Source organism: Callithrix jacchus, chromosome 18 (genome assembly GCF_049354715.1).
Source record: "Callithrix jacchus isolate 240 chromosome 18, calJac240_pri, whole genome shotgun sequence".
NCBI lineage: Eukaryota > Metazoa > Chordata > Mammalia > Primates > Cebidae > Callithrix > Callithrix jacchus.
In genome coordinates this window covers 5,897,031-5,914,818 of record NC_133519.1, presented here as the reverse complement: position 1 = coordinate 5,914,818, position 17,788 = coordinate 5,897,031, and the positions used below count along the sequence as shown (strand labels likewise).

Below are 17,788 nucleotides of genomic sequence, written 5' to 3'. Positions count from 1 at the left end.
GTGACAGAGCAAGACTCTGCCAAAAAAAAAAAAAAAAAGAGCGAGAGTGAGAGAGAGAGGAAAGAAGCATGAGCATGTTGAAAAACAGGAATCAGGGCACGCATTGGGCTCTTGGAAGTTCACCAGAGGAAGAGCAGCTTGGGGCTCCTGGGATAAGGTCCCCACATTTCAGGAAGCAAAAGAGCAGTCAGCAGAGAATGAGGAGCAGCCGGAGAGATAGGAGGAGCCCTTGAAGAACAGTGAGAAAGCCAAGGCCAGGAAGGAAGTGAATCCAGAAGCCAGGCACGGGGCTGGGCGCAGTGGCTCACGCCTATAATCCTAGCACTTTGGGAGGCTGAGGTGGTTGGATCACTTGAGGTCAGAAGTTCAAGGCCAGCCTGGTGAACATGGTGAAACCCCCTCTCTACTAAAAATATGAAAATTAGTGAGGCTTGGTGGCACATTCCTGTAATCCCAGCTACTTGGGAGACTGAGGGAGGAGAACCGCTTAAACCCAAAAGATGGAGGTTGCCGTGAGCGGAGATTGCACCACTGCACTCCAGCCTGGACAACAGAGTGAGACTCTGTCTCAAAACAAAAGGGAAAAAAAAGCCAGTTTCATCCAAAGGCAGCCTGGGGTGGAAGGAAAGGTAAAGAGAAAATGCAATCAGGCGTCCATTGGGTTCAGCAAAAGAAGAGACCACGGGTGCTTAGAAGCATGGGACAAGGGACGGCGGGGACAGGAGAGGCCCAGGGGAGAAGTCCCAGGGAAGTGAAGGCAGTACAGTAACTTTAGCCCTGAGTGCAGCCCGGGGAATAGGTATGAGGGGTTTCTCCAGAGGGAAGAGGCAAGATTACATTTATAGGCTAAGAAAGGTGAGGGGACCTCTGCAGGATGGGGACCCAGGGGAGCTCAGAGTGGACAAAACCCAGAGCCTGAGGAGAGCCAACCTTGGAGTGGAGGTGACCCCTCAGCTCTTGATTCAGGAGTGGGAGAAGGAGAGGACAGGCCCTTTCTCAGGAACACAGGAGAAGCACTCAGCGTCTCAAGGCATGCACAGCAGAATGGGCACCCCTCCAGCCATGTCGGCCATGGCAGCCATGTCGGCAGGGGGAGGAGAACCAGCCAGTCCAGCTGGAACCCTGGTCCCCACTGTCACCAGGGCTCTGGCTCTGGGGTCTTCATGCCTCCCGCAATGCCCCAGCTCTTGTCTGACAGTTCCACAGGCCCAGGGAGGGCCCTGGGAGAAAAGGTTGAGGGTGAAACTATTTTCCCAGGAAATGTGTGTCTCTACGGATGGGTGGGGAGGCGGCTCCCCCACAGATGCCTGTCCCTGCATGTTGCAGTCCCCTCAACAACCCCCATGGTGCCCCAGGGGACCAGGTGCTATACCAGACCTGGAAGTCAGTTCTTTCAGCTAGATCCCTGCTAAGGAGGAGGGGAAGAAGCTGGGCTAATGCGGGCTGGGGTGTGGGGCTGAGCCCAGACTCCCAAGCTCCCCTGCCCCAGGACTAGAATCATTCCTCACCTGGGGAAAGGGCTCTTCCCAGGCCTTGGGTCAAGGAGCAAGGGGCTATTCTGAGACCACCCTCCAACCCATCATCATACAGATGGGGAGAGGCAGTGGCAGAGTCAACGTATGGTACTTGGGTCTCCTACCCCAAGCCAGGGCTCTGGCCTTCTGGGGAAAGAGAGGAAAACTCAGTCCACTTGTCTCCCAGGGCCTGGGTTAGTGTGTGCCCTGGCCCATGGGCTCTGTCTTAGACGAGAGTGAGGAAAAGGGGTGGAACTGGGGCCAACACCCAGCGGTACCTTCACAGAACTTAGTGCTCTTCAACCAGAGGGCTGGGCTAGACTGTCCCCGCAGACCCCTCAGTAGGCTACTTCGGTCCTCTGTTCAGGGCAGCTGCCTTGGTCATTGGGAAGGAAACCAGGGAGGCACCTCTGATCTGGGACTGGGCAGAAATTGCTGGAGAGCTCTGGCACTGGGGACAGGTCCTGTCGAGCTGGCCTGGTACCCCCCAAGAGTCCCCACATCAGCTTTGTTCGAGAAGGGGGAGGTGCCCCATGAGAGAGCCCAGGCCTGGAGTAATAAGTCTGATCTCAGGGGCCTTCATATTGGAAAGGCTTTTAGACATTTTTGTGAGGGAGGATGAATATTTTAGGCCTTCTGGGTGCTGCCTGAACTGCTTGGACCCATCTGTGGGGACAAAGCCCATGCAGGGCCAGAGCCCCATCCTAAGATGATTCACACGCTGACCTGGCCTTCTCCACGGACACCACCGTTTGAAAGGACTCGATTCAAACTTCTCCCTAAAGTATTTAACTCTCTTATCAGAGTGTGTCTGGGAAAGGAAGGCAGATAAGGCGAGTCTGGTTTCTTTCACAGTTGGGCCTCTGACATGAGGCTCCTGGTGGCTGCTCCTGCAGCCTCCTTGGCCTCCGCCATGGGAACTCAGTGGCTCCAGCTCAGTTGAGGATGACATTTCCAGGTTGCAGCTCTGGCCCAGCCTGCTGGGGCCTGGGCCTGGCCTCAGGCTGCCACCATCCACCCCAGGCCCCCAGCTGGCTCCCAGCTCCCTGCTCCCAGCCAGACAGGATTGCTTGATCAGCCCTTCCTGCGCTGAGTCCAGGGCACATTTATATACTGGAGACACTCTACCGCCAATCCCTCAGTCCCCAGTTTGAAAGCAAACAGGTCTCTAAGTGTTGTGGCGTGTTACAGAGGGTCAGCGTGACACCGGCCTGTACAATGCCAGGTAGTACAGTCACCCCTGGCTCGTGTGGGTGGAGTGAGACTGTCCCACCAAGACCCCCACTACCCAGACACAGTCTGAGAGGTCAGCTGCCCAGCCGCCCGGTGTTCAGCTGTGACTCTCTGTCTACGGCCGACACTCAAGTCTCACCCGGCGTTCAGCTGTGGTTCTCTGTCCACAGCCCACACTACAGTCTCACCCTGCGCCCTGGCTCCTTGTTTGTGACCAAGCTCTTGATCACACGGTGCTGGTCATGGCACGTCAGCCCCAGCATGTGGATGGCTCCACACGGTCCCTCCTCTTGGGCCAGACACTGGCCTGGTGGCAATGTCAATGCACCCGAGGTGGAGGACAGCAAGAGAGGTGGGGATTGGTGCTTGTGAGATCAGCCCTGTGGCAGCTGCCTCAGGCCCAGGGAGCCAGGGTTCAAGGGGTGTGGGGCTTCTAACCCAACTGGGGACTGTAGCCATGCTCCCCCCACAGAGCTCACCTATGCTTGCTGCTCACGCCCCTCGCTGCCTGGATCTCCATCCTCATCCCCCAAAAGGTTGATGTATCCCCTGGGTGCCTGGGTCTCTATCCTCAGCCCCCAAAAGGCAGATGCATCCCCTGCGTGCCTGGGTCTCCAACCTTGCTCCCCAGTGGGCTGACGCATCCCCACTGACCCCAGCCTCTTCTTTCGGGAGGGCTCCCTCTCTGGTTTGCTAAGAATGAGCTCTCAGGCCCGCCTCACTCCCTGGAAGTTCCCCAGGCTATTTTTTATTTCCTTCGAACTCTTCTGCCTCAGCCCAGAGAGCTTCCGCATCTCCAGCCTTGCCCGCTCTCTGGAGTACCAGATCCAGCATCCAACTGCTCTGAGACAGCTTCACCTGGTTTCCCATAGACCCTCATAATCAGCACTGCCACCCAGCATCTCCACCCAGATCTGTGGCTCAGCAGTCTCCCAAGCCAGGGCTCCCCTCTGAGACTACCCCATCTGCTCACTCCCCTTTGAAGTCCCTGCCCAAGGCACCTCCTCTACACACCATGGCCCATGCCCCAGCTCAGACCCTTCCTTTCTCTGTGGACCGTCACAATTAAGTTACCCATCTCCAGCCACCGTCCACCTTCCATCCACCCCCAAGAGAGCTTGCCAGACACAAAGACCCTCATTCTGAGCCTCACGCACCAACCCCTAAGCCAGAGGACCAGCCTGGTGCCAGTGAATAATGGCTAATTTCCATCAACAAAAGTCACAACTGGAGAGAATCCTCCCCCGTGTGTGTGTGTGTGTGTGTGTGTGTGTGTGTGTGCACCCATGTAAAGTGTCATGTTCAGAAGCCAGACCTAAGTGTATCCACATTTCCAGACGCTCCACACGGAGCGCTGGGACACCCACAGGCTCTGCCCCCAGGACACGAATCAGAACCTCTCATTGGTTCTGGACAAAGACCAGCGCCTCTGCCCCGTGCACCACAGCATTCGCCACTCCCCACCCCACTCACATGCTTCGAGGTGGCACTGTCGCCAGTGAGTCCTTTCAGTGTTTCTGAGGCTTAATGCACCACCCCACTCCCATCTGCAGCAGCGGCAGCAACCTCCGGGGCCCCCAGCACAAAGCCTTGCTGGGAAACCCACTGAGAAGGGATGAACTACCTCCGGCTGCCCAACCTTGGTCTGGGGCCATCTCCCACCCTGGCTGGGACCTCCGGGGAAAGGCCCAATCTGATACCCACCTCCAGGCCCCCTGAGGTCCAGCCCAGCCCACAGCAGGAAATCTGACTACCTCATGGATCGGACCAAGGCGGGAGCATGTGCAGGTTACACAGCCACAGGCCCTGGGAACCCAACCCCAGAGCACATGCCTGACCAGGATGGAAAATACCACCCAAGGGTCACTGCACACGCCATGGAAACACTGGAAACATTCTAACCACCCTGGGAAGCCCATGTGGAAAGTAGCAACGTCTCCGTCGGCCTCTGCCCCATCCCCACACGGTGTGGGGCTCTGGCCAGTCACTGACGCCAGGAATCTAGACGCTTCTGGCTGGAGGCTGGTTCCCACCTCTCTCCCTTCACAGTAAGGGATTTTTCACCCCCCAACCCCCACCCCGCGATGCAGAGTTCCCAAACGCTGCTGCTGTTTGGGAATGCCGCTGCCCCTCGGCCCCCCTCCCCACCCATCCAGGGGCCTGACTTCTCAATCTGGGTTAATTAATAACCAAAGCCGCCAGGCCTCAGTGAAACGACAATGCAGGGGCGCGTGAATGGAGAGGGGGGCAGGCAGGGGTAGTGACCATTCCAACACGCCCCGCGCGGCCCCAGGCAGTGCTGAACAGTCGGGAGCTGACCTTGGCGCCCAGGCCCTTGGTGTCATGGGACAGAAGAGGGAGGGAGACGGGACTCTGAGCAAACAGATCCTTGCTCAAAAAAAAAAGGCGAGGGCCCAAGACAGGTGCAGTGGGCAGGCTAAGCGGTCCTCCCCCTGCCTTCTTAAACTCCAGAGGGGCGGCAGGACCCCATCGCCTAGTCCGACCAGCCGGTGATAGGCCCCAGCCCCTAAGACGCGCAAACGCGGGCCGGGGGCGGGGGAAGGGGTGGCAGCCGGTTCGGAGCCCCACTCCCCGGCGCCAGCGCTCGAGCTCCCCTGGGCTCACCTGGCCGCGGCCCGACAGCGAGAAGGTGGTGTGGCTGGCGAAGCGCGCGCTGCCCAGGAGAGGCGCGCGGTCCCGGACCCCGGGCGCGGGCGGGGTGGCTGGGCGTGCCGGGGGTGCCCGGGGTGCCGGGCGCCGGGGACATCCCGCTGGCCAAGCCCAGCGCCTCCACCTGGCGCGTCAGGCGCTCGAGCTGCTCCCGCAGCCACTGGTTGTCCCGCTGCAGCTCAGCCACCTTGCGCGCCAGCGGACTGGCTAGGCGCAGTGTCTCCGCCACCCGCCGTTCCACGCCGCTGCAGCCCCTGCAAGTCCTCGTGCTGCGCGCGCACCGCGCCCTACAGCGCCGCCTCCCAGCGGGCCAGCGCCTCGCGCACAGTGCGCGCCTCCTGCGCGTCGGGGGCCGGCTCCCTGTCCCAGAGGAGTGCGCTGGGTGAGAGAGGGCCGGGCGGGGAGAGGATCGGAGCTCCGCAGCTACAGGCCGCGACTGGCCGTGCGCGGCTGGCTTCGCCCTAGGGGCAGCTGGGGAGGCGGGCGCGGGGCGGAGCCTCGGGGGCGGGGCCGGGGACGACTCCGGGACACCTCCCCGCGACCTGGAGCCCCACGGGACTGTGCGGACGGAGAGCTAGCCCAGCCTGTACTCTCCCCGGTTCCGGACTAAGCCCTGCGGGAGGGGCGGCGGGCCCACCTGAAGAAGGTCCTGGCCCCCCGTGGACCGTGGAGAGCACACCCGGGCTGACGCGTTCTCTCGGGGCTCTCACCCGCAAGGCCCAGGTTCTTCTGGGGGCACCTAGAGCAGCAGCTCCCAGCGCAGCCTCCCTCCCCGCGGGGCCCTCCGTGCGCAGCGGGCACGCGCTCACCTGTAGGACCTCCGCCTGCAAAATTGCACCTGTTGTAAGACCTCAGGGAGGAGACAGATGATGAGGTCCCCTCCTTGACTCTGCAGGTATACGCTCTCCCCTCCCTGTCCTACTCTGTATAGCAAGATCTTCGTGCCCTTCGCACCAGTGGTCGGTGGAGGCTCCGGGCTCACCAAAGGCCCTCTATTAGGGGGTCCTGGAGAGGCTAAGGGCAGACAGGGAAAGAAGGGGGCACCAGGGCTGAATCTCCAAACCCTGGAATCGGGACTAATTCCCCCCCTCCAAGGAGAGTCTCGGTCACTGGCCTCTACCTGTAGGCCAGGGGTCCTACCCTGATTCCTTCTCAATGCTCTTCATGCCTGAACCCAGATAGTTCCGCCTTTCAAACACACACCCCCAACCACCACCAGAAAAGGGAAGGAAAACAGGGTTGCTTTAGAAGGATGCAGTGATGGACAAAGCTCGCTCTCCATTTTCACTGTATCATAAAGCTGATTTCAAACAAAAATGGGAACGTATCCCCCTTTGTACAAAAAGCCTTTTCTTTTTTTTTTTTTTTTGGAGACCGAATTGCCCTCTTGTTACCCAGGCTGGAGTGCAATGGTGTGATCTCGGCTCACTGCAACCTCCACCTCTTGGGTTCAAGCAATTCTCCTGCCTTAGCCTCCCGAGTAGCTGGGAGTACAGGCACATGCCACCATGCCCAGCCAATTTTTGTATTTTTAGTAGAGACAGGGTTTCACCATGTTGACCAGGAAGGTCTCGGTCTCTTGACCTCATGATCTACATGCCTCGGCCTCCCAAAGTGTCGGGATTATAGGCGTGAGCCACTGCACCCAGCCTACAAAAAGCCTTTTCTAACTGGCCTTTTTTTCCCCAGGACTGGCCTGCCTAAAAGAGGCCCAGAGACTGGGCAGGCCCAGTCAACTGAGCTGCAGGAAGGAGAAGACTGACAGGCTTGTTCATATTGTGTTCAGCTCCCAAGGGTGTTTGCAGCTCACAAACCCTCCTGGGTTGGCCATCATTGCCCCAAAGGAACTGGAACAGCCTGACAGATGCTAAATGCTGATTATCTCCCCCAACCCCCGCCCCAAGGAGACAGGAAAGAACACCGGGTTACCTAATCCAAGGAGCCGTCCAGCAATTATTTCATGAAAAAGTCAAATGCCAAAAGGCGTACATGTTGCATGTATGTGTGAGCATGTGTGTGCATTCCAAGTAGCCATCTGGACAGCGTGAACCGAACTGCTCCCCGAATTCTTTCTCCAGGTGGAATCTCTACTACCAGCCTCCAGAGACGCTGCTGCTGCTGCTGCTGCTGCTCTTCACAGACGGCACGCAGAGCCCCTGCAGGTCTCAGCACAAGAACCTGGAGTTCAGAAACTCTGGTCTCTGCCACAGAAGCCAGTCCCTTCCCTTGTAAGATCCAAGGAAGGACCATGTGGAGAAGTCTTGAGAGGGACTGGCTACGCTGGTCCCCAGCCTTCTGTCTGTCCTCCAGGAGAAGACAGGCTGGCTGGGCCATGGGTGGGAAGCCTGGCAGTGAGGACGAGGTGACAGATTGCAAAGCCTGGCCACCTGGGATGCATCCACACTCCCCAACCTCAGGTGTGTTATCTGGTCCCTCCTGAGCCACATGGGAATGTGTAAGAGGAACTTCCTGGGGAAGGGGTCTGGCTGCTTCTGGGGCTGGAGGAGGGACTCGGTCAAGGGCAGAGCTAGGGGCTCACTTCGGGTTCTGGGAAGGCAGATGGCACAAGACCACCCCTCTGGCTCCTTTTTCTTAGCAGTCAGACCCCCAAGGCAGTAGCTCGAGGTGCACCTAGGAGGGGAGAGAGGAGGCAAGGGCACGAGGAAGAGGGTGATTCTGGGGTGAAAAGGGGGAGGGTGATGGAGGGTCAGCACCACCCTCTGACCTGGCTCTGTGACAGATGGAGCCACACCGCAGCTCTGCTCCCAGGCCAGGGGCTCCTGTGGGCCCTCCCTGCAGTCCCCTTCCCGACTCTCCACAGCTCCACCCCTGCCCAGTACCAGGCTATGAGGGAGGTGAGGGCCCCTGAACCTGGCTGAACTCCCTGCACATTCACCAGCCCTGATGTCAGTGAGCAAATGGAGGCCAACCTCCCACCAAGACCTGGGGGCCTGCCCTTCCCCCACACACCCCTGGCTCTGTCCCCCCACCTCCTGGCTCTGCCCCGGCTGCTTCCCACCAGGCTTTATTCTTCTCTGGTCTAGGCTGGATGCAGAAGACAGGACACGCTTTCTCCAGCCCCCCTACCAATGTCTCACAAAATCAAATCCTGCCAGGCCAAAATCAAAGGTAGGGAAGTTAGCATCTTTGGGCCTGAGGTGGGGAAACTGAGGCCCTAAGAGGGGCAGGGACTGGCCCAAGGCCACACAGCAAAGCGTGCGAAGACAGGACTGGAACCCAGGGCCCTGCCCCAGACCTGGGGTGCGGCACCCCATTTCCTGTCACCTCCTGGGAAAACAGTCAGGTTCCACCAGGTCAGAGCAGCGCCTGACTGGCTGGAGGCCTCACTTCTATGAAATTGCTCCTCAGAAGCCTCCAGTACCGCCATGGCCCTCAGGACCCCCAGGACCGCTCCCTCTTTCTCCTCACTCATGCAATTCTCCTCTTTTCCTCCCAGCAACCTTCCCGAGTGACCATGCTTTTGCTCATCCCTTCACCAAGGTGGTCCCAGAACTCTGAGCTGGGCCTCCCCTGTCTCATCTGCACACCTTCCCTGGGTGGCCTCACCCCCACACTTGTGGGGTGCTTGCCCCCTCAGTGCTGAGGACTCCCACTTCTCTGCCTGCCCCCAGCCTCTCCCCTGAAGGCTGTACACACTTTCTAGACTCCTCAGGTCCTGACAGAACACAAGTAGGGGAAAGGACAGGAGTGGGGCCATGGAATCCCGCACATGAGGTGGGAATGGGCTCTGTCCCCTTGCCTGGTTTCACTCCTTCTGCCTCTGCACCCCAGGTCCACAGCATGGTGCGCAGGCATACAAGCGTGCTCACACATTGGACCCCATTCCTGGAGAGCAGGAGCTGTCTCAGCATTTGGTTCTCCCCTCACCTGAGTCACAACTGGCTTTAGTCAAGGCTCAATGAACATGGTGGCTGGGTCCTCTGGGAAAAGGGGACTTACTGGAGAGTCCGTGGAACTGATAGGAGCTGGATGTGGGGACAATGGAGAAGGAGGGAAGGGAAGAGGGCAAGGATGGTTCCCAAATTCTGACTCAGGAATATGGGGGTACCATTCATTACAATGGGTCACAGAGGCCGGGCGAGGTGGCTCATACCTGTAATCCCAGGCGTGAAACCTTCCTTTGGGAGGCCAAGGTGGGCAGATCACCTGAGGTCAGCCAGCCTGGCCAACGTAGCAGCCCCATCTCAACTAAAAATACAAAAATTAGCTGGGTGCGGTGGCACACGCCTGTAGTCCAAGCTTCTCGGGAGGCCAAGGCTGGAGAATCACTGGAACCTGGGAGGTGCAGGTTGCAGTGAGCCGAGATCATGCCACTGCACTCCATTCTGGGTGACAGAGTGAGACTCCATCTCAAAATAAACTAAAATAAAGAAAGAAGATCAAATGGGTCACAGAGAAGGTGCTTTGTAGGGACAGCGAGCTGTGGGGCTCCCCAGCCTGTAGACAAGCTTGCATCAGCCTTCTAGCTGGGTCAAAGGCAGCTGCACATCTCACTGGGATGCCTCCAAGCCCCTCCACCAGCAAGGACTCAGGCTGGAGGGTTAGGCCCTTCTTGGCTGTGCCACACCCCCACGGAGGTCTCGCTGGCTGGGACAGCTAGCCAGCTTGGCCATCAGGGTTGCCATCAGTGTCACCATCAGGAAGGTGACATCCAGCCACATCCTGACTCCTCATGGTCTGCAGCTGCAGGGGCCCACAGGGAGAGCGCCTCAGAGGAGAATTGCACCCCTGGGACTAAACCCCACCACCCCTGGCAAACACGCCATTCCCCCTCCTCCTCCCAAATCCTGAAATCCAGCTTCTGCCCCGGAAACTGTTGCCTCATTATAAGATCCAAACGAGTGGGAACGCAGGGCTTAGGTTTATCTTTTCCTGCCAGGTTGCTGGATTCAGGAGCCAAGAAGAGTGATAAAGAGGGAGGTAGAAAACTTGGCGAAGATTGTGCAGGATGGGGCCCCATGGTGGGCACATCTTGGTGGCTCCAAGTCTTATCTCCAGCTGGGTCACAGGGCAGTGCCCAGGGTCTCGGCCCAGTCCCACAGCTCTGCCTGCTTGAAGCAGAGCCACAGGGGCTGATCCTGGGACCCTCCTGACACCTGGATAACTTTACCTGTGCTCCACCAAACCCTCTTTTAAACTCTGTCCCTCATTCCCAACAGACATTCTTCCAGATACATGTGTACCTTTCGATGTTCATCTCTTTCCCATGTATCTGAGGATGTGTCTGGGCATCCATGCTGCTTGCATCTGGGTGTGTGTGTGTGTGTGTGTGTGTGTAGAGGAAAGATTTGGGGGTTCAGGTGTCTGTGCTCCTTACCAGCACAGATAGGTTGTGTGTGGGGTGTGAGCACATTTGTAAGTGCCCATGTTTACAGGAGGGTTTGTAATGTGCTTGCTCGCAGGTGGGGAGCATGTCTGTGTGCACACATACACATGCATGCCTGCAGTACGTGTGTCGCTGTAGACATCAGGTTGTGTCTGTGCAGTGGACCACCCACATGCTTGTATGTGCATCACGTGTGCACACATGCTTCCATATATTAAATCTGTGTGTGGATGATGCTGAGTGAGCATGAGTTTGAACATGTATGTCACATGCCCCAGTGCTGGCTCACTCTAATCAGAAGTAGGTCTCTGGAAGGTGCAGATCCTGGCGCTGTGGGGGCTGCTAAAATTCTAACCATATGGCCGGGTGCGGCGGCTCATGCCTGTAATCCCAGCACTTTGGGAGGTCAAGGCAGGTGGATCATCTGAGGTCATTAGCTCAAGACCAGCTTGTCCAACATGGTGAAACCCCGTCTCTACTACCATATATAACATCAGGAGAGCTCAAGACCAGGTATGGTGGCATGCACCGGTAGTCCCAGCTACTCAGGAGGCTGAAACAGGAATATCACTTGAACCCAGGAGGCGGAGGTTGCAGTGAGCAGAGATTACACCACTGTACTCCAGCCTGGGCGACAGAGCCAGACTCCATCAAGAAAGAAAGAAAAGAAAGAAAGGGAGGGAGGGAGGGAAGGAGAGAGGAAGAGAAAGAGAAAAAGAGAGAGAAAAAGGAAAAAAGAAAAAGAAAGAAAGAAAAGAAAAAGGAAGGGAGGGAGGGAAACAGGAAAAGGAAAGGAAGAAAGAAGGAAGGAAAGAAAGAGAAAGAAAAGGAAGAGAAAGAAAGGGAAAAAGGAAAGTAAGGAAAGAAACCTCATCTCTACTAAAAATACAAAAAAATTAGCGGGGGATGGTAGTGGGCACCTGTAATCCCAGCTATTCAGGAGGCTGGGGCATGAGAGTCGTTTAAACCAGGGAGGCGGAGGTTGCAGTGAACTGAGACAGCATCCCTGCACTCCAGCCTGAGTGACAGATCCAGGCTCCATCTCAAAAGAAAAGAGAAGAAATCAGGGTGGCTGTGAGGTGAGCAAAGGGAGCGAGCTGAGCTTCTCACCCTCCTGCACCAGCCTTGGACCTCTTGGCCCCAGTGAGGAAGAATTTCCTGCAGGCCTCTTTGGAGGCCCAGGCTACCCTGAGAACAAACACCACCTATTCCTGCAGGGAGGGGCTGTCCTCCCTGCAGAGGCCAGGGCTGCACAGGGTGTGAGGTGAAGACAGCTGCTTCCAGCTCAGATAAGGCTGTTTGGCTCAGATTTTCCATTTCCAGGGCCCTCCCCCTTGGGTCCCAGCCCCTAACATCTGAACACATGGCCTGAAGAGGGCTCTCCACTGACTCACCAGCTCCCCACCCCCACCCTGAAAACTGCAGAGCCAGGAGGGGAGACTGAGTCCAAGAAGAACAGGCACATGTTTAAGGCCTCAGGCCAGCAGAGACAGCTTGTCCTGGGCAATTGGGAACCAAGGAAGGGGTTTCTGGGGCAGGCCAGGCCCAGCCTGGGGGGCCCTCAGAGCTCATATCCGGACTCCTGGACCTCAGGAAATCCACCTAGAGCTGGGAGGAAGGAGGACTGGCCTCTCCTCTACAACAACAATGCCTCTTTCCCTGTCGATGGAGCTCAGCTGCTCCAGCCCAGAGGACCCCGAGACTCCAGGGACAAGCAGCCATTGCTGGGGACAGAACTGGGCCTCCAACCATGGGCCCTTTCCCCTTCCTCCCTCACCCCTCCACAGCTTCCCAATAGATCTAGTGCCTCCAGCCTGCTGGGCCTGCCTTCCCTCCCCCTTCCCAGAGAAGGGGCCAGGGGAGGGGTTACTTATAGGCACTGGCTCAGCAGCCTTCAGGACAAGAGAAGCCCGAGCTCCAGGGCTCTGCTCCCTGGGCCTTCCCCAGGGGCCTCACTGGCCAGGCAGTGTCCACTTTCAGCCCAGCAAAAGGCTGCATCAATCAGAGTGGGCAGTGGGGGTGGGGAGGCCAGGTCAAGTCAGGGGGCTGGGCTGAGCCCTGGGCCAGAGCCCACTGGAGTCACCACAGCCCATAGACCAGCTGGGCTTCCTCAAAAGCATTTTTTAGACTAACTGGGACTGGGCTAGGGATGGCAGGGGAGGTCTCAGAGGCTCCAGCCCCTCCTTGGCAAGGCCTGGAGTGCCATCAAGTTGCCACTTCCCCCAACCCCCAGCTACATCTTGCTTTGACATCCTGTCCCAGCTAGGACCCCTATCCCTGACTCATGGGTCCCCTCACCAACAGGGGAGTGCCTGAGGGGGCCATTCAAGGCCCCTCCTAACCAGTCCCCCAGCCGATCTCACCTCCGTTTCTCAGCTGCTGCCACCACAAACTGCAAACACAAAACTCTTGCACTTCTGTGATTGCACCTGGGTTCCTACTTCTCAAACAGACGCATTACTCCTCATTCTCCAGATCAGGGTCCAGCTTAACTGCCCCCTCCTCCGGGAAGCCTCCCCTGATAAAGCCTGTCCTTGCTCGTTACCTCCACTAACCCCACGTGGTGTCCACTAGAACACAAACCTCATCACACTCCATCTTCCTCCTCCAAAGCAGGGCTGTGTTTCTCAACCAGTGGTCTCTGAGGTGTGACCACCTGCCTTCCCCCCAACCAGGCAAGGGGCTCCCTAAAGGGCAGGACCCTGTCTCCTTGTCCCTATGCCCCCATCACTCATCCCCACTCCATCAGCCAATGCTTGTGGAATGAGTGAACTAATGAATAAACAATGGGTGATGGGTCGGGCACAGCAGCTCACACCTGTAATTTCAGCACTTTGGGAAGCTGAGGCAGGCAGATCCCCTGAGGTCAGGAGTTCGAGACCAGCCTAAACCCTGTACTAAAAATATAAAATTAGCCAGCTGTGGTGGCACATGCCTGTAATCCCAGCTACTCGAGAGGCTGAGGCAGGAGAATTGCTGGAAGCTGGGAGGTGGAGGTTGTGGTGAGCTGAGATCTCACCATTACACTCCAGCCTGGGTGACAAGAGTGAAACTCCATCTCAAAAAAAAATAATAATAATAACGATGGATGATAAAGAGAAGGAAGGGAAGGAAAGCAGGAAAGACCCCTACCTTGTCTCTCCTGAGCCCAGGTAACCACTTGGCGTCCCAGTGGGTGGGAAGGTGGCAGGGGAAGTTCAGGCCAGGTCTCAGTGACACGGCTCAGCCCTGGGCAAAAGCCAGATAGGTTACTCTCATTCTTTCCAGATCAAAGTTCCCCCAGGGAACAGCGTGGAACCTGACACTGGCACCAGGAGGGTAGAGCCAACTGGCCCATGCAGGAGGAGGGCACCATGATGCCAGGCGCCTGTCGTCAGACCTAGAGACAGCAGAACAGCAGCCAGGAGAACCTGGATACAATACACACGCTTGCTCCAGCCCCGCCCCGCCCAACACAGGTCCGTATGGATGGTGGGAGGAATCTCTGGCTCCAGGCCTTTTTCACTCGGACTCCCCACAGCTCTAAATCCCCATGGCCGAGGACTCGTTCCTTGCACTGCCACCTCCTCTATATTTCTTTTTTTTCTTTTTCCTTTTTTTTTTTTTTTGGATACAGAGTCTCGCTCTGTGGCCTGAGCTGGAGTGTGGTGGTGCAATCTTGACTCACTGCAACCTCCGTCTCCCGGGTTCAAGCAATTCTCCTTAATCAGCCTCCCAAGTAGCTGAGACTACAGGCACCCATCATCATGCCCGGCTAATTTTTTTTTCTTTAAGAGACAGGGTTTCACCATGTTGGCCAGGCTGGTCTCGAACTTCTGATGTCAAGTGATTCACCCATCTTAGCCTCCCATAGTGCTGGAATTACAGTTGCGAGTCACTGCACCCAGCCTGTATTTCTGTATTCCTCTTTATTCTGTTCTCTCCTGGGTCCTGAATCCCTTGTTCTCTCTCCATCTCACTGTCTCTAGACATGAAGAACAGTAGTGAGGGGGCATGGTGGCCTTCTTCTCTAAGGAGATGGCTGTCTTCATGTCTGCTTCCTCTCCAGGCCCTGGTCCCTACAGCCTGCAGGGAACAGATTCGTCCTGCTGGTGGGCTGGAATGGGAGAGCGGGAGAGAGAGCCCATCACCTTTGCTGCAGCCAGCCCTCCTTGCCAGCCTCGGACTCCTGCATCTGAGCCTGTGAGTAGGCAGGGGGGACGTGGGCAGAGCATGTCTAGGTCAGAGGGTTGGTGTCCCCAAGCCAGTCCCTGAGCCTGCCACTCTCCTGTCCTTCTGCATTCCACTGTTGGCTGAGTAAAAGCATGCCATTGTCAGAGGTAGCATGGACTTCATGCCCCCACGCTTGTGTGCAGGCTAAGGCACGCATGTGAGGCACATGTGCGCACACACAGCAGAGGGAGCCGCAGGACTATGCATCCCAGTCATCGCTCAGCACTCTTTTGGCCTCAGTTTCCTTATCTGTAAAATGGGGATCATAATAATAGTATCTGCATCCTAGGATTGTTATGAGGATTCAATTAGTTCATGCTTGTAAGTCCCTTACAAAGTCCCTTATGTCTGGTACATAGTGATCACACATGTACACACACACACACACACACACACACACACAGACACCCTCTGAAGAAAATTAATGAATATGCATATATGTTTAAAATGGACTCAATAAAAACTAGAGGTGGCTTTCACCTTTATCCCGTTGCCCCAGGCTGAGCTGGACCTTGGTCATGGCAGGTTCAAACAGGCTTGACATGAGTGGTTGCTGTAAATGCAGACTCTGGGGTGCATGCGTTTCTGCCGATCTGCTTTGCAAACAAAACCAAGTTCACAGCAGCTGGAAACACACCTAGAGAAGTCACAGCGCTTCAGATTGAGATGGTTGAAACCTTTTTCTTCTGCTTCAAACACACAAACATGAGCTTTTTTTAAAAGAAATAATGACACAAACATGAGCCATAACAAAAGGTAGACAGTTTTGTAGACAAAACTGGAGACTTCTCCTTAGGAGAAAGGAGACTGGAGCCAGGAGGGGACACAGGAGCTGATGTTGGCAGTCTCTGCAGAGGGAAGACAGCTGGGCAGAGGTTGGGCCATGGTGCCGATGCCAAGCAGGACTGGGAGCAGAGCCTGGTTGCCACTGAGACCCACCCTGCCAGTGGGTGAGCATAAGCCAGAGTGGCTACACCACCTCTCCAAGGTAATGCAAAGGTCAAGCCACATGCCTGTGGCTCAGCACAGCCACCACACTCACAGGTACTTTCCCAGAAATGCATCACTCACATGAGGTGGAGACCCACAGTAGATACTTCTGAGAAAACCGTTGTCTAGAGCCCAGCCCAATATGAACCAAGCTGAGGTCACAAACAGATGGACTTGGTTTCTAGAGACTCTCCAGATAACCCACACCAGGAAGGACAGAGCACTGAGGAAGACCAACGTCATGTAAGCAAACAAACTCTGCAAACAGTGGAACTGATTACTGAGAAAATCATTTTAGAGCTAACCAAAAAGCACTTTAAAGAAAGTATCTTTAAAGTCCTCACCTGTAATCCCAGCACTTTGGGAGGCCAAGGAAGGTGGATCACCGAAGGTCAGGTGTTCAAGACCAGCCTGGCCAAAAACCCCATCTCTACTAAAAATACAAAATTTAGCTAGGTGTAGTGGCACATACTTGCAATCCCAACTACTTGAGAGGCTGAGACAGGAGAACCAGTTGAACCTGGGAGATGGAGGTTGCAGTGAGCAGAGACCACACCACTGCTTTTCAGCCTGTGTGACAGAGCAAGAATCTGTCAGAAAAAAACAAAATCATGTGAGTGGTCCTGATGTGAGAAAAAGAGAGAGGGTGCAGGAAGTCTACAAAATACTGCTGAGATAAATTAAGGAAGACCTAAAGAAATGGGGAGATATACCATATTCATGGATCTTAAGAATCAACATTGCAAATTCTCAATTTTATCCAGAGAGTATCACTATCCCAATCAAAATTTCTGCAGGCATTCATTTTTAAAAACAGACTAGTTAATTCTAAAATTTACCTGAAAAAAAATTAATAAGAAATATGGGACAGGCATGGTGGATTACACCTGTAATCCCAGCAATTTGGGAGGCTGAGACAGGTGACTCACCTGAGATCTGGAGGTCAGGAATTCAAGACCAGTCTGACCAAAATGGAGAAACCCCATCTCTACTAAAAATACAAAATAAAATTAGCCAGGGATGGTGGCACACACCTGTAATCCCAGCTACTCAGGAGGCTGAGATAGGAGAATTATTCAAACCTGGGAGGCGGAGGTTGTGGTGAGCTGAGATTGCACCATTACACTCCAACCTGAGCAATAAGAGCAAAACTCTGTCTCCAAGAAATAATAATAATACAAACAATTAGCCAGGTGTGGTGGAATGTACCTGTAATCCCTGCGACTTGCGAGGCTGAGGCAGGAGAATCACTTGAACCCAGAAGGCAGACATTGCGGTGAGCTGAGATCACACCACTATACTCCAGCCTAAGTGACGGAACGAGACTCTCCCTAAAAACATAAATAAATAAAAATTAAGAAAGAAATATGTTGGAGGATAAAATTTTTCAATTTTGAGATGTATTATAATGCAATTATAATTAAGATAGTGTTCTCTCACTCTAAAAATAAACAGGGATATCAATGGAACAGAATACAGTCCAGAATTAGGCTCACATTCAACTGATTTTCTTCAGTGGTAACTCAGTGGGGAAAAGGATAGTCTTTCATATAAATAGTGCCAGAAAAATTAGATTACCTATATGTCAAAATAAAATTTAAAAAACCTTGACCTTTACCTCACATCATACCTTAAAATGAATTTGAAATAAATCATAGTCCTAAATATAAGAGCTAAAACTATAATACTTCTAAAGAAAACATAGAACAAAATCTTCATGACCTTGAGTTAGGCAAAGATTTTTTAAATGGGAAACAAAAGCAAAATGATAACTAGAACTTTACCAGCATTTTAAAGTTTTGATTTTTAAAGCTGCTATTAA

At 55.0% G+C, this 17,788-nt stretch overlaps 1 pseudogene; it reads right to left on the bottom strand.

The window, feature by feature from the left end:
- Nucleotides 1-4,934: 4,934 nt before the first annotated feature.
- LOC100400898 (uncharacterized) lies at nucleotides 4,935-10,674 on the bottom strand (annotated as a pseudogene).
- Nucleotides 10,675-17,788: the final 7,114 nt, after the last annotated feature.